The sequence below is a fragment of the Odocoileus virginianus genome, chromosome 32 (genome assembly GCF_023699985.2).
Source record: "Odocoileus virginianus isolate 20LAN1187 ecotype Illinois chromosome 32, Ovbor_1.2, whole genome shotgun sequence".
Lineage (NCBI taxonomy): Eukaryota > Metazoa > Chordata > Mammalia > Artiodactyla > Cervidae > Odocoileus > Odocoileus virginianus.
The window spans coordinates 14,953,937-14,968,374 of record NC_069705.1 but is presented as its reverse complement, the minus strand read 5'-3'; positions in this window follow the sequence as shown (position 1 = coordinate 14,968,374).

The window sequence follows — 14,438 nt, the reverse complement described above, 5'->3', positions numbered from 1 at the left end:
ACCCTAGAGCCTGTGCGCCCCAACGAGAGAAGTCACGGTCTGAGAAGTCTGTGCACTGCAGCTAGAGAACAGCCCTCGCGCCCTGAACTAGAGAAAGCCTGAGCGCAGCAATGAGGAGAGGAAAATAAATAAATACATTGTTGTTGCTGTTGTTCAGTTGCTAAGTTGTATCTGACTCTTTTGTGATCCCATGGAGACTGTAGCCCACCAGGCTCCTCTGTCCCTAGGATTTCCCAGGCAAGAATACTGGACTGGGTTGCCATTTCCTTCTCTGGGGGATCCTCTCAATCCAAGGATCGAACCTGAGTCTCCTGCTTTGGCAGTGGATTCTTTACCACTGAGCCACCAGGGAAGTCCAAAACAGATAAATAAATGAAGACTGAAACAGCGATCCCTGTGAATGCCCAAAGCAGTGGTATGCTCATGTGTCCCTGTAGAGAGATCCGTTTGCAGCACCCAGAGCTGAATGGACAAGTCTTCATTCAAGGGGTCACACAGAAAGTCTGAGCAGAGCCAAGATAGCCCTATGTTCCCATTTTCCTGCCACCCTGTGGCCCTCTGACTGTAAGGGGTGTGCTCTGGGTAAATCACATGGACTCTGGACACTCAAATCAGACATGGGATCAGCTTTCAGGTCTTTGACTCTGACCTTGGCAAGTTACTCCTTTTGGTTTTCTTAAGGTTAAGTTGGGCTACTACCTCGTTGGGGTGTATAGATAACAATAAAATAATATATGAAAAGCATTTAAGACAGTGTCTAGCAAAGAGTGAGCTTGCAGTGACTAGTAGCTATGATAATCATACCGACTAAGAAGACACGCCCAGTGCTTTCCGTTTTTCCTGTGAGCTGTGTTTCACTCTGACACTGATCTTCTTGACACCAGGGTCCTGCATCTCTGAGAGCAGTGACTGAGCAGAGGATGCCATCCATGACTGTGCAAAGCGATTTCTCTGGGTGAAATTGGCTCCTGCAGGAATGGGCCTTTGGCTTTATCTTCAGCACATTCTAACCAACTGAACACATGACTCAGGTAAGAAACTGAAGTCACAGCTCAGAGCTTGAAAACTTAGTCTCAAGTAGACAGGCTTCCCTGGTGACTCAGATGGTAAAGAATCTGCCTGCAATGTGGGAGACCTGGGTTCAGTCTCTGGGTTGGGAAGATCCCCTGGAGGAGGGCATGGCAACCCACTCCAGTCATCTTACCTGGAGAATCCCATGGACAGAGGAGCCTGGTGGGCTACAGTCCACAGGGTTGCAAAGAGTTGGACACGACTGAGTGACTAAGAACAGAACAGACAGTACTAGTTTGGTAGGAAAAACCAGGATCTGTAACTATGATTAGGGATTAGGCACAGTTCAGTTCAGTTCAGTTCAGTCGCTCAGTTATGTCCGACTCTTTGCGACCCCATGAATAGCAGCACGCCAGGCCTCCCTGTCCATCACCAACTCCCGGAGTTTACTCAAATTCATGCCCATGAAGTTGGTGATGCCATCCAACCATCTCATCCTCTGTCGTCCCCTTCTCCTCCTGCCCCCAATCCCTCCCAGCATCAGGGTCTTTTCCAATGAGTCAACTCTTCACATGAGGTGGCCAAAGTACTGATAGAATGTGGTCCACTGGTGAAGGGAATGGCAAACCACTTCAGTATTCTTGCCTTGAGAACCCTGTGAACTGTATGAGAAGGCAAAATGATAGCATACTGAAAGAGGAACTCCCCAGGTCGGTAGGTGCCCAATATGGTAGTGGAGATCAGTGGAGAAATAACTCCAGAAAGAATGAAGGGATGGAGCCAAAGCAAAAACAATGCCCATTTGTGGATATGACTGGTGATAGAAGCAAGGTCCGATGCTGTAAAGAGCAATATTGCATAGGAACCTGGAATGTTAGGTGCATGATCAAGGCAAATTGGAAGTGGTCAAACAGGAGATGGTAAGAGTGAATGTCGACATTCTAGGAATCAGCGAACTAAAATAGGCGCAGTTAATGAATGGAAATTCTTAGCACTTTTGGACATAGCCTTTTGCTTCTCTTTTCCTGATACATCAGTGAAAAATAATCACATGGACAAAAGGTGAATAATTTTATGTGAAAGAGAATTGATACTCTCTGCTTGGAAGTAGCCTGGAGAGGAGAAAATTGATATCAAAATACTATTACTTAACAATTCATATGAAAAAATCCTAAAGTAATAAAATTTCCTAGTGAGGATTTTGGAAAGAGAATTTATCTACTTTTTTCTTTTTAATATTCACTTTTATAAAATTGATGAAATTGTAGCATGTTTAAACTGTACAGTTGATAATTTGATATATGTATAATTTGTGAAAGGATTCACAACATTGAGTTAATTAACACATCCAATATGTCACGTATTTACCAGTGAGTGTTTTTGTTTCTCTGTTTTTGGCTAAAACAGATCTACTCTCTCAGCAAATCTAAATTAAAGCTAAGTGTTAGGAACTATAGGGGCTTCCCAGGCGGCGCAGTGATAAAGAATCCACCTGCCAGTGCGTAAGACACTGGAGATGTGGTTTCAATCCCTTGGTCAGGAAGCTCTTCTGGAGAAGGAAATGGCAGTCCACTCCAGTATTCTTATCTGGGAAATCCCATGGACAGAGGAGCCTAGTGGGTTACAGTCCACGGGGTTGCAAAAAGTCGGGCATGACTGAGTGACTGAACATGATATGAGTATAAACTATAGTCACCTTGTTATACTTGAGATTCTCAGAACTTGTTTGTCTTATAACTGAAAGCTTGCTTTCTTTCTCTGATCTTTATTTCCCCCACTCCTCAGTCCCTGGCAACCATCGTACTCACCTGTATTACCATGTATTACTAACATGTATTACTATGATTTTGACTTTCTGAAAAATATATTCCACATGTAAGTGATACTATGCAATACTTATCTTTCCTGTGTAGCTTATTTCCCTTAGCATAGTGACCTGCAGGTTCATGCATTTTATCTCAAGTGGTGGGATTTCCTTCTTTTTTTAGAGACTAATATTCCACTGTATACCACATAGTCTTCATCCATTCATCCTTTGATGGGCACTGATCGTTTCCACATCTTAGCTATTGTGACTAGCAATAATTATTGTTAATAATGGTCAATAATATGAACATGGCAGTACATATAACTCTTTGAGATAATGGCTTAGTTGCCTTCAGATGTACTTCCAGAAGTGGGATTGCTGGATCATATAGAGTTCTAACATATGTGTTCTCCTAGAGAATATTCCATGTGTGTTTGAGAAGAATGTGTACTTGCTGCTATTGGAAGGCATGTTCTGTATATATATATGTGTGTCCACTAGTTCTGTCTGGTCTAATGCATAGTTTAAGTCCAATGTTTCTTTATTGATTTCCTGCCTGAATGATCTATCCAGTGTTGAAAGTGTGATACTGAAGTCCCCTACAATTATTCTATTCATGTCTGTTTTCTTCCTTCAGATCTGTTAATATTTTCTTTACACAATTAGGTGCTATGATGTTGGGTTCATAAATATTTATAATTGTAAAATCTCTTAAAGTTATTAATATTTATGATTCTTAAATACTGACAATTACTATAATTGAACTGGTCTCTTTATCATTATATAATGATCTTCTGTGCCTCTTGTTACTGTTTTTGGCTGAGATTCTATTTTGTCTGATATAACTACCCCTGATTTATTTTGGTTTTCTTTTGTGAAGAATATCTTTTTATGCTCTTTTACTTTCAGTCTATGTGTGTCCTTACTTCCAAAGTGAATCTCTCATACATACCATATGGTTGGGTATTCCTTTGTAATCCATCCAGCCGTTCTCTGTATGAGATTAGAGAAATGAGCCCATTTACATTAAAAGTAATTATTCATAGGTATAAACTTTTTATGGCAAATTTGTTAATTTGTTAATTGGCTGTTTTATAATTCCTTTGTTCCTTTCTTGCTCTCCTCGTTTGTCATTTCATGATTTTCTCTGATGGTATGCTTGATTCTTTCTCTTTTATATATCTCCTATACATTTTTGTTTTGTAGTTATCACGAGGCTTACATAAAACATCTTAGGGCTATAACAGTCTATTTTAAGCTGGTAGAAGCTTTATTTTGAACAATATAGAAACTCTACATTTTTAACCCCCATTTTATGTTTTTGACATCACAATTTACATCTTTTATGTTTTTCTATCAGCTGATTATTGTACTTATAATTACTTTTAATACTTTCTGTTTTAACCTTTATACCTTAGTTACAGATGACTTACCAACCACCATGATATTATTGTTGTTTAGTCACTCAACTGTTCTGTCTCTTTTGCAGCCCCATGGACTGTAGTCCACCAGGCTCATCTGTTCATGGGATTTCCCAGGCAAGAGTGCTGGAGTGGGTTGCCATTTCCTTTTCCAGGGCATCTTCCCGGCCCAGGGATTGAACCTGCACCTGCTGCACTGCATGCAGTGCACTTCTTTACTGCTGAGTCACTGGGGAAGCCCAGTGATATTATTAGAAAATTCTGAATTTAACTGTATATAACCTTTGCCAGGGTGTTTTATTCTTTCATATGTTTTCATGTGACTAATTAGCAGCCTTTCATTTCAACTTGAAGAACTCCTTTCAACATTTCTAGTGCCAGGCTAGTGGTGATGAATCTTTCTGCTTTTGTTTATCTGGGAAATTCTTTATTTCTCCTTCAATTATGAAAGACAACCTTGCTGGTAGACTAATTATGTTTGGCAATTTTTTTTTTCTTTCAGCACCTCAAATACAACATCACACTTCTGGACTGCAAAGTTTCTACTGAAAATTCTGCTGCTAGTCTTATGGGCATTCCCTCATACTTAACAAGTTATTTTTCTTTCCTTCTTTTTTTTTGGCCATGCCTTGGCGCATTTGGGATCTTATTTCCCTAACTAGGGATCGAACCCTCACCCCCTGCAGTGCAAGCATGGAGTCCTAACCACTGATCCACCAGGGAAGTCCCAACAAGTTATTTTTCTTTTGCTACTTTTAATATTTTCTCATTGTCTTTAACTTTTGACTATTTAATGAGTCTCAGTGTGAGCCCTTGTAGATTCATCTCATTTGATCTTCTTTGGGCTCCTGGATCTAGATATCTGCTTCTTTTCCCAGGTTAGAGAAATTTTCTGCCATTATTTCTGTGATACTGAGTTTGCATATATTAGTCCTTCTGGTGATGTCCCATAAGTCCCTTAAACTATCCTCCCGCTTTTTCATTCTTTTGTCTTTTTGTTTCTCTGATCAGATGAATTCCACTTTTCTATTTTCAAGTTTGCTGATCCTTTGTTCTATTTAATATAGTTAATTCTGGAAGCCCTCTATAGAATTCTCTTTTTTTAGCTCAATTGTTATATTCTTCAACTTTAACCTTTTTTATGTTGTTGTTGTTTTAATATTTTCTATTTCTTTGTTCAAAGTCTCATTTTGTTCATGTCTTGCTTGCCTGATCTCAGGGAGCATTTTTTTTCTGACTGTTGTTTTGCACTGTAGTGAGTAAATCAGTTATCTCCATTTCGTTAAGATTGGTTTTAGAGATTTACCTTGTTCTAACATTTGGAGCATATTCCCCTCCGCATTTGATAAGATAGCCACCTATCCCAGTACTGAGAGACTAGTCTCATGTGGGAGTTACGCCTCCTTAGTCCCATCCTAGCACCTTTGTGACCGTCCAAGCCTCTGTCTTTGTTCTTAGTGGCTGCTGGGAGTTAAAGGTGTGCCAACACCCACCAGTGCCCCCAGAGGCATGCAGAATGCCCAGATGTCTCTTTAGGCTCCTGGAGGAACTAATTGCCTGCCCCTTCACCCCCCTAATTGGAGGCCCAGGTTTCAGGCTGCATCTGGGAAAGCCAGAATATTAGATTTTCAGTCTAGCTCTTATTTGGAAGAAATTAGGAGCTGGTGGATTTTTCTTTCTCTCCTTTGTTACTCATTCTGTGCTGAGCCAGATTGAGTAGTCATTGGAAGTGCTTGTGCACCCAAATAGAATTGTTTCTTTGTTTTGTGTGGTCCCCGGGGGACTCATGATTGCTAAGCTCTGTCAGTTCCCAGAGCTCGGTGCCTTGGGAACTTGTCTCTTGGGTGGCAGCAGTAACGGTTGGGGTGCTAGGTGTGTTGACAAGTTCCTTCCAGGAAGAAGCTAGAGGCTTAGTTCTGAGCAGAGACAGCAGGAGATGTGACTACCAACTTTATCAGGCTCCCAGGAGGATCCTAGTCAACTTCCACCTGTAGGCTTATTAGGAGATGAAACCTCAGGCTGCAGCTGGGAAAACATGCCGTCAAGTCACTTCCAGGAAGAAACTGGGAGATGGGTGTTTTTGCTTGCCCTGTGCTGAACCTGGGAAAGAGAGCTGCAGGGAGTGCCGATACACCTACTGGGAAATTGCTTTTTGTTTGTTTAATATGGACTTGGGGACTCATGAATGCCAAACCCTGTGGGCCAACCAAAGATAGATGGCTGAGGGGCCCTAACTCAAGTGGCAACTATATAAGTTGGGCACTCGCTGTGTGGACAAGCCTCTTCTTGGGTGATGACTCAGTTTGTTCTTGGAGGGAACTGGAGAAAGAATGTGTGAGGGAAGTGCCACAGACTCTTTTGGACTTTAGAGAGGATCACAGTCAGATCCTAGCTTAGAGGCTCATCAGAGGCTGAACCAGTTGGTAGTCCTGGGCTGCTGGTTAAGAGAGAATGCTTGAGCTGATACCTAAGGGTGTGTAGGTGTGCTCATTCATTCAGTCATGTCCGATTCTTTGCCACCCCATGGGCTGTACCTAAGGGATGATTTGTAATTATGTGATAAGGGAAAATGTAGCAAGAGAGCATTTGCTAAGTAAAGGGAACAGTTGTCATTAACCCCAAGGAAAAAGAAGGCATGAAAGTGGTATAATCTGCTTAAGGCGCAGAGTGAAGATTGAATAGTGGTGGTGCTTGGGGCAGGGAGGGAGAGCAGGGTCTGAATTGCTAAGGAACTTTATCCAGAGAGCAAGAGAAGGAATAGAAGAGTTTGAAGCTGGGAGGGCAGATTAGACTTGTTTTTTTAGGGAGGTTGCCCTGGCGATGGCTTCCCCGGTGTCTCAGTGGTAAAGAATCCACCTGCAACATAAGAGCTGCAGGAGACACAGGTTCAATCTCTGGGTCAGAAAGATCACCTGGAGAAGGGAGTGGCAACCTACTCCAGCATTCTTGCCTGGAGAATCCCACGGACAGAGGAGCCTGGCGGGCTACAATCCATGGGGTTGCAAAGAGTTGGACATAACTGAAGTGACTTAGCATGCATGCATGCATGCCATGGCTATACTATGAAGGCTGAATCAGAGTGAAGAAAGGGAAAACAGTTAGCAGACAGTGCAAGAAATGATGGTGTCTTGAATTTAATGACAATAGAAATAGGATAAATTTGAGAAATATCAGAGGGAGAATTGATAAGACCAGTGATTACTGGGCTGTGGGGTAAGGTAAAGACTCATTATTTTCTTCACTGGGTAACTGAGTGGATTAATATGAAATTCAATGAGTTACAGAGAGCAGCAAGTTTCAAAGCCAAAGGGGAGATGAATTTAGCCTTTCGTATGTCGGCTCTGAAGTGTGCATTGGTTATCCAGGTAATGGAGAAGGGTGTACATAAAAACAAGAGATCTGGACTTGAATATACATTTGGCACTTATCAATATACAGATAATACTTGAGGTCTTGGAGAATATGTGGGGTTGAAAGGGAAGAGGGCTGAATAAGAGAGCAAAGTTAGAAGACTTCCCTGATGGTTCAGGGTTAAGAATCCCCTGCCAATGCAAGGGACACAGGTTCGATCCCTAGGCCGGGAAGATCCCATGAGCTGTGAGGCAACTAAGCCCACACACCACCACTACAGAGCCTGTGCTCTAGAGCCCAGGAGCTGCAGCTACTGAAGTTTGTACTCTGGAGTCTGTGCTCCACAACAGAGAAAGCCAGCACAGTGAGAAGCCCGCACACCAACACTAGAGAGTAGCCCCTGCTTGCCACAACTAGAGAAAGTTGGTGCGCAGCAGTAAAGATCTACCGCAGCTGAAAATAAATGAATAAAATCATTAAAAAAAAAAGAAAAATAAGAGAAAGAGGCACTTATGTTATACTGAGCTCTTGATCTTACCCTTCTGCCTACATCCATCGCTAAGATTTAAAATTCTATATTAAAGCAAAGATAGCCATGTCCTAAAATAGAGATTTCTGATGAATGAGGAGTTCATTACCTTGGATACAATTAAATTGTTCAGGTGTTGAGTATCCATGAAAAGATAATATAATAAATATCATTTAGGGATGTTGATCATATGAACTCCAATCTACCGAAATAATGCTTAGGATCACATTGGAAAAAATGAAATAACCTGCTGAAGCTAACAAGAAAATTGTAATTACAACTATATGAAGACATAAATAATAATAAAAACATGCAAATAAATAGCCACTACTCTTCAGATCTCAAACTCTAGAACTAGGTTAGTAACTCCTTTCTCCGGGGTATTATAAAATGTAATTACTTGAGCTTTGTAATTACCTAAAGTCTGAGCTTAAATCAGCCAGGCTACCGAAGGCTCTTATATAATCTATCACACATCAAGCACACACCTCAATTTATTTGTCTTCATTTGAGGAAGAATAACTGAGCATCAGGGAAAGTCAATCAAGAAACCAGAAAAGCGCTGAAGATATAATGACACAGGCATGATGAATCCAAACAAGGTAAACTAACTTCTAACACAACTCTGTATCTATCATCCTGCAGCTAGATGGGCATGTTTCACTTTATATTTTGTGAAGGTGTTAATTCATTAGAGCCTCAGTAAGATTGGCTCTAATGATAGGCGGTTCTAAGGATTTTCAAATCAAGAATATAAGAAGGCAATCTGTACTAAATCTTAATAGGTAGGGCTCTCCTTTCCATTAGAGCAGGGGTTCCCAGCCTCCAGGATCTAATGCCTTATGATCTGAATCCAAGCTGAAGTAATAATAATAGAAATAAAGTGCACAGTAAGTGTAATGCACTTGAATCATCCCAGAACCATTGCCCTCCTCCCACCTCAGTCCATGGAAAAATTGTCTTCCACGAAATCAGTCCCTGGTGCCAAAAAGGTTGGGGGTCACTATACTAGAGGCAGATTTAAAACCACATGGATTAATATTAGAAAGATAGCAAATGTTTGAGTAAGGTGTTGCAGGAATACTGACACCATGGATATTTTCGAGATTAATTTTACTCTTTATTAGTAATTGCCATGGCAATTAGTGAATTCGTCTCAGATATTTTCTAGAGTGCTGGCATACATGGCTTTGCTTCGGCTGGACCATAAGGCTCATTTCAGGACTTGGACAAAATCCAAGCGATTGGAAGTATTGTGCATCCTGCCTTCACGTTCATCATCACAAAACCATACAGGGAAGTCTCCTTTAGTTCCATATCTCTTGATGTTATCTTTTTCCAGAAAGCGCTTGGATTTCTTTTTCTTTTTCAATGTTTATGATTTTAATCACAGCAGCAACAATAATTGTAACAATAACAAGCATTATTAGAATGAGTGACTTTAGTGACGTTGCAGTGTCCGTATATAAAATCTATTATACTTCCTATATTATTGGGACTTCCCCAGTGGCTCAGAGGGTTAAGAATCTGCCTACAATGCAGGAGACACAAGATGTGGGTTCGATTCCCGGGTCAGGAAAATCCCCTGGGGGAGGAAATGGCAACCCACTCCAGTATTCTTGCCTGAAAAGTCCCCGGGACAGGGGATCCTGGTGGGGTGTACAGTCCATGGGGTCACAAAGAATCAGAAGCAAATGAGTGACTAAGCATAGCACAGCATGTTACTAACCACAAACAATTAGAGTATTTAAACAACTTTGTTGTGGTACAGTTGACATATAATAAACTGCATATATTTAAAGTGTAGAACAGGATAAGTTTTACATGTACATACATTCATAAAACCATAACCACAATCAAGAAAATGAACTTTTTGATCAATCTCAAAAGTTTTCTTTGACCATTTGTAATCCCTGTCTCACCCCTCCATGCCCTTTATCTGGTCTCACCTGTGTTCTCTGTCAGTATAATTCGGCTTGCATTTTCTAGATTTTCATATATATGAAATCATAGTCTATGTACTCTTTGGCTGTTTTCACTTAGCTTTACTTTGAGGTTTGTTCACGTTGCTTGGGGTGCTTCAGCACTTGGGTTTCTATAGCCATCACTGTCTACCTTTTTTTCCCCCCTCATTCTGCCACAAAAGAAGAAGAAATATTTTATCGTGTCTCACTCAAGCCCTCTAGGTAACAAAAACCCTCTTCTCCCATTTCAAGGAGTTTGTACAAGCAAAAACGAAAGACAATTGCTGTCTCTTTTTGGTAGCATGTAGGAGAGGAAGCTTTCTATACCAGAAGAGATGAATAAAAGAGGTCAGTGTTCTGTGGACCCATCTCTGGGTTAGGCAGTCCTGTTCTCAGCACTTTGTGAATGCTAAGGTTATTGCATCTCTACGGCTACCAGCATATGAATTGTATGGCCTTGAAAATGCCTAACAGTGCTACCTGTCCATTTTAAGTTTAAAAGTATATCACTCTTACAGTGGCTTTAGTCTGCAGCGTTAGGTACTGAAAGGGCAGAAAGTGAGCTATTCTCACAGCTCGTGGTGATAAGTGAACCGCTCCAGGCAGACAATCATTGCTACGGGTGTGCGGTCTCATCTCCAATCTAGTGGGCATTTTACAGCTTTGTTTAGCTTGGTTTATTTTCTTCCGCCTGAGCACTAGTGCCTGGAGAAGTGGGCAGAGGTGGCACAGTGAGAGGTCCTGGCTCAATTGCTAAAAATGTTGTGTTTTTTCTTGAAAGTGATGGTGAGATGCAGTGAATGATTTTAAGTAAGACAGTAACTTGGTGAAACCTCTGTGTGTGTTTTTTTTTTTTGGCCCCGCCCAGTGGCATGTGGGATCTTAGTTCTCTGGCCAGGGATCAAACCTGCAGCGCTTGCATTGGAAGTGCTGAGTCTTAACCACAGAACCACCAGGGAAGTCCAAAATCACTGTTTTCTAATAATCAGTCTTTGGGGGAAGGCGATTCTAAAGGGGTAAGAGTGGGAGGCAGTGATGAGTCATTTGTGTTTAGCCCAGGTGTGATGTGCTGAGGACCCAAATGGGCAGTGACCATGCAAATGAAGATACAGTCACAGGTTCAAAACCTTGAGACTATAGTGTTGTCACAAGAGGTTGCCAATCAGAACAGAGAATACTAGAGGATGACTCTCAGGTTCCATCTCTACTAGATAAACAGTGATGGCTTTTTACCAAGATAGGAAACATAGAAGGAAGGGTGGATGTGGCTGAGAGAGAGTTGTGGAGGACATGGAATTCTTACCTTGTTGGCGGCAAACGTGAAGCCAGCTTCATTAAAACCATTGGTCCTTGGGGCCTCATTGAGCTTTCAAACTTGACTTTGCATGGAACACATGGAATGATTTCCTGAAACATAATCTGATGTGTTAGCTTGGCTTAAAGATGGAAATACAAGAAGGCATCTATTCTGACTGGTTTACAAGCAGCGCAAACTCATAACGACATCCCTGTCAGAATTGTCTGCTTGGCCTTTATCGGAAGCAATTATTCCGGACAACTGAAGCATATTTATAAGGGCACCAACTAGACATAACTCAGGCTGCGTTATCTTGATGGCTGCTGACTCTTCGCCTGCAGACCATGATGACGGTCGCAGGTGGAGGAGGCCCTACAATCACCTGGTCTGTCCTCCTTTGATTGGTTACTAGGGTTGGGATGAAGGCTTGGTCTCCAGGGCAACAGAGGCCTCTGGGCTGATCAGTTTGGATTACCCTTCTCTAGGTGCTTTGGAAGTTTCCTGGCCACTTAGAAGTACAAGAGACTTTGGTCTTTATGAAATTGCTTCTGATTTTTCTTACCACAAGCATTTTCTTTGGGTAGAAATCTAGCCAGCTGGACATTGATCTGTTCATAATTTCTGAGATTCGAATATGTGTTCTTTGGTGTTTCCTGCATAACTTGGTTACCATCTTGACTTTGTCCTTGTCTTGGCTTCCAGGAATGGGGTAGGATTTTATAGTTGGTGTGAGAAGATCTATTTCACCCCACTTCTAAGAATAGCATCCTATGTAACTAAGCACTAAGATATGTACCTCTACTCTCTTTTTATTTTTTTTTTTAACAATTTTTAACTACTTTATAAATTTTTTTTTAAATTTATTTTTAATGGGAGGATAATTGCTTTACAATGTTGTATTGCTTTCTGTCGTACAACAACATGAGTCAGCAATAAGTATACAAATATCCCTTCGCTCTTAGAGCATCTCGCCAAAGCTGCACCGGGCTCTGCATCTTTAGCCTCCCATCACCAACATTACCCACTTGAGCACAAAGCCTGTGGCATTAGTAACTTCCCTCTGAGCAAAGGCACTTCTGGCATCCTGGTTGTTATCTTATGTCTCTGCTTATCCTCTCTCTTCCAAAAACTGTTTTTTAGATCTTAGGTGTTTTTGTGCATTTATTTATTGGAATAGTGTTTATTCAGCACTGTATCTTGGGTATTTGAAAATAAGTTAGAGAAATTGAAGTATTATTGACAGTGATAAGAATTATGTTGATAAAGTCAGAATCAAGAAAAGGAGAGCTCTGCATTTTAAATTATACTAGGAGCTTATAAAGAATGAACTGGAGTATATTGGAGGTCATTGGGAGGAAGAGCAAGGGGCTTAAGTTATTGGAAATCAACTGAGTCCAGAGGTTGGTCCAAATCCTGGGAGGTCAGTAAGTGAACCAACTCAGTAGGACCTATCAAAGGTTGTATTAATAAAATAAAGGGGTTAAGGCTTGGACAGAAAGCCTAAGAGATAGTCTTCTTCTTGAGGAGTGCTAAAGGCAAGGAAAAGAATCTGAGTAACTCTATGTCTACAATAATAATAAAACTTGTATTTGCATTATGTTGTGCCATTTGCAAAGTACTTTCAAATACTCTCCTCTTTGTTAAATTTAATCTTAACCACAGTCTTATGAAGAAAGTTATTACTACTGACATCACACAGGAAATGTCACAGAAGGTTGGCCACCTGCCCAAGAGCACGTAGTGAGTGGCAGAGCTTTGAGAAGAGAGCCCTGGTCTTTTGACAGGAGATTCAATTTCCTCCCCACTACATCCATAGTCCATCTGTACCCTGGAGGGGAGTGATTTCTTGCGTTCTAAGCTGTCGGTTCAATGTGATGTTATTGATGAGCTCATATCGCAGAAGGGACATAGAATACAATTAAGGACAAGGATTCTGCTGTTTGGGGATAGTTGTCACAGTAACTCAAGGGATTCTTATAGGTTATAAGGGTTCAGTAGGAAAGTTATCTTGAAGCACAGTTCTGCTTTCATAGTTTCTCTGCTTTAAAACTTTAGATTACCAACCTGTGGCTGAGGCTTTCCTCTCTCTGGCTGATACTTGCCACTCTAGCTTCTTTGTTTCCCATCGTATATGTGGGTCACACAACTGCACCAGATGCCCAGACAGGCTTAGTTAGCCCTTTCTTATTTCCATCGCGTTGAAATGCTCTTTTCTTTTGTTTCCACCTGTACGACCCTACCTGTCAGTCAATATCTGACTCACATGAAGTCTTTTCACATACGGCCTCCATGTCCTCCTGCCTACCAACTTTCTGTCCATACTGTGTATTCTCACTGCATTTTGTTTGCATCTTTTTTTTTTTTTTTTAAAATATTTTTATTGATTTATTTACTTGGCTGCTCTGGATCTTAGTTGCAGCACGTGGAATCTAGTTAACCGACCAGGGATCAAATCCGAGCCTTCAGCATTGGGAGCTCCAGAGAAGGCCTTTGTTTGCATTTTTATAGCACCGGTTGCAAACTTAAATATGTGCATGAACCAGCCAGGTAAACAAAGGAGGTTGTTGAGTGTAAAATACATGAACAATGATGACTGTGGCAAGTCCCTGAGCTCTTCACCTATAGGAAGCCACTGCTCAGTTCTGGGCATAAAATGAGCCCAGTCGTGTGTGTGTGTGTGCATGTATGAAATTCCTTGGTTTAAAAAATATTGGCAAATGGGAGGGGAGGGGACACATGTATACCTATGGTCAGTTCATGTTGATGTATGGCAAATACCATCACAATGTTGTAAAGCAGTGAAAGTGAAAGTCGCTCAGTTGTGTCCGACTCTTTGTGACTATACGATCCATGGAATTCTCCAGGCCAGAATACTGGAGTGGGTAGCCTTTCTTTTCTTCAGGGGATCTTTCCAACCCAGGGATCAAACTGAGGTCTCCAGCATTGCAGGCAGATTCATTGCAGCTGAGCCAAAAGGGTATCCTCCAATTAAAATAAATACATTTTTTTAAAGAAAAAAATATTGGAAAGTAAATAATTCAAATATTTTGAAAATCTG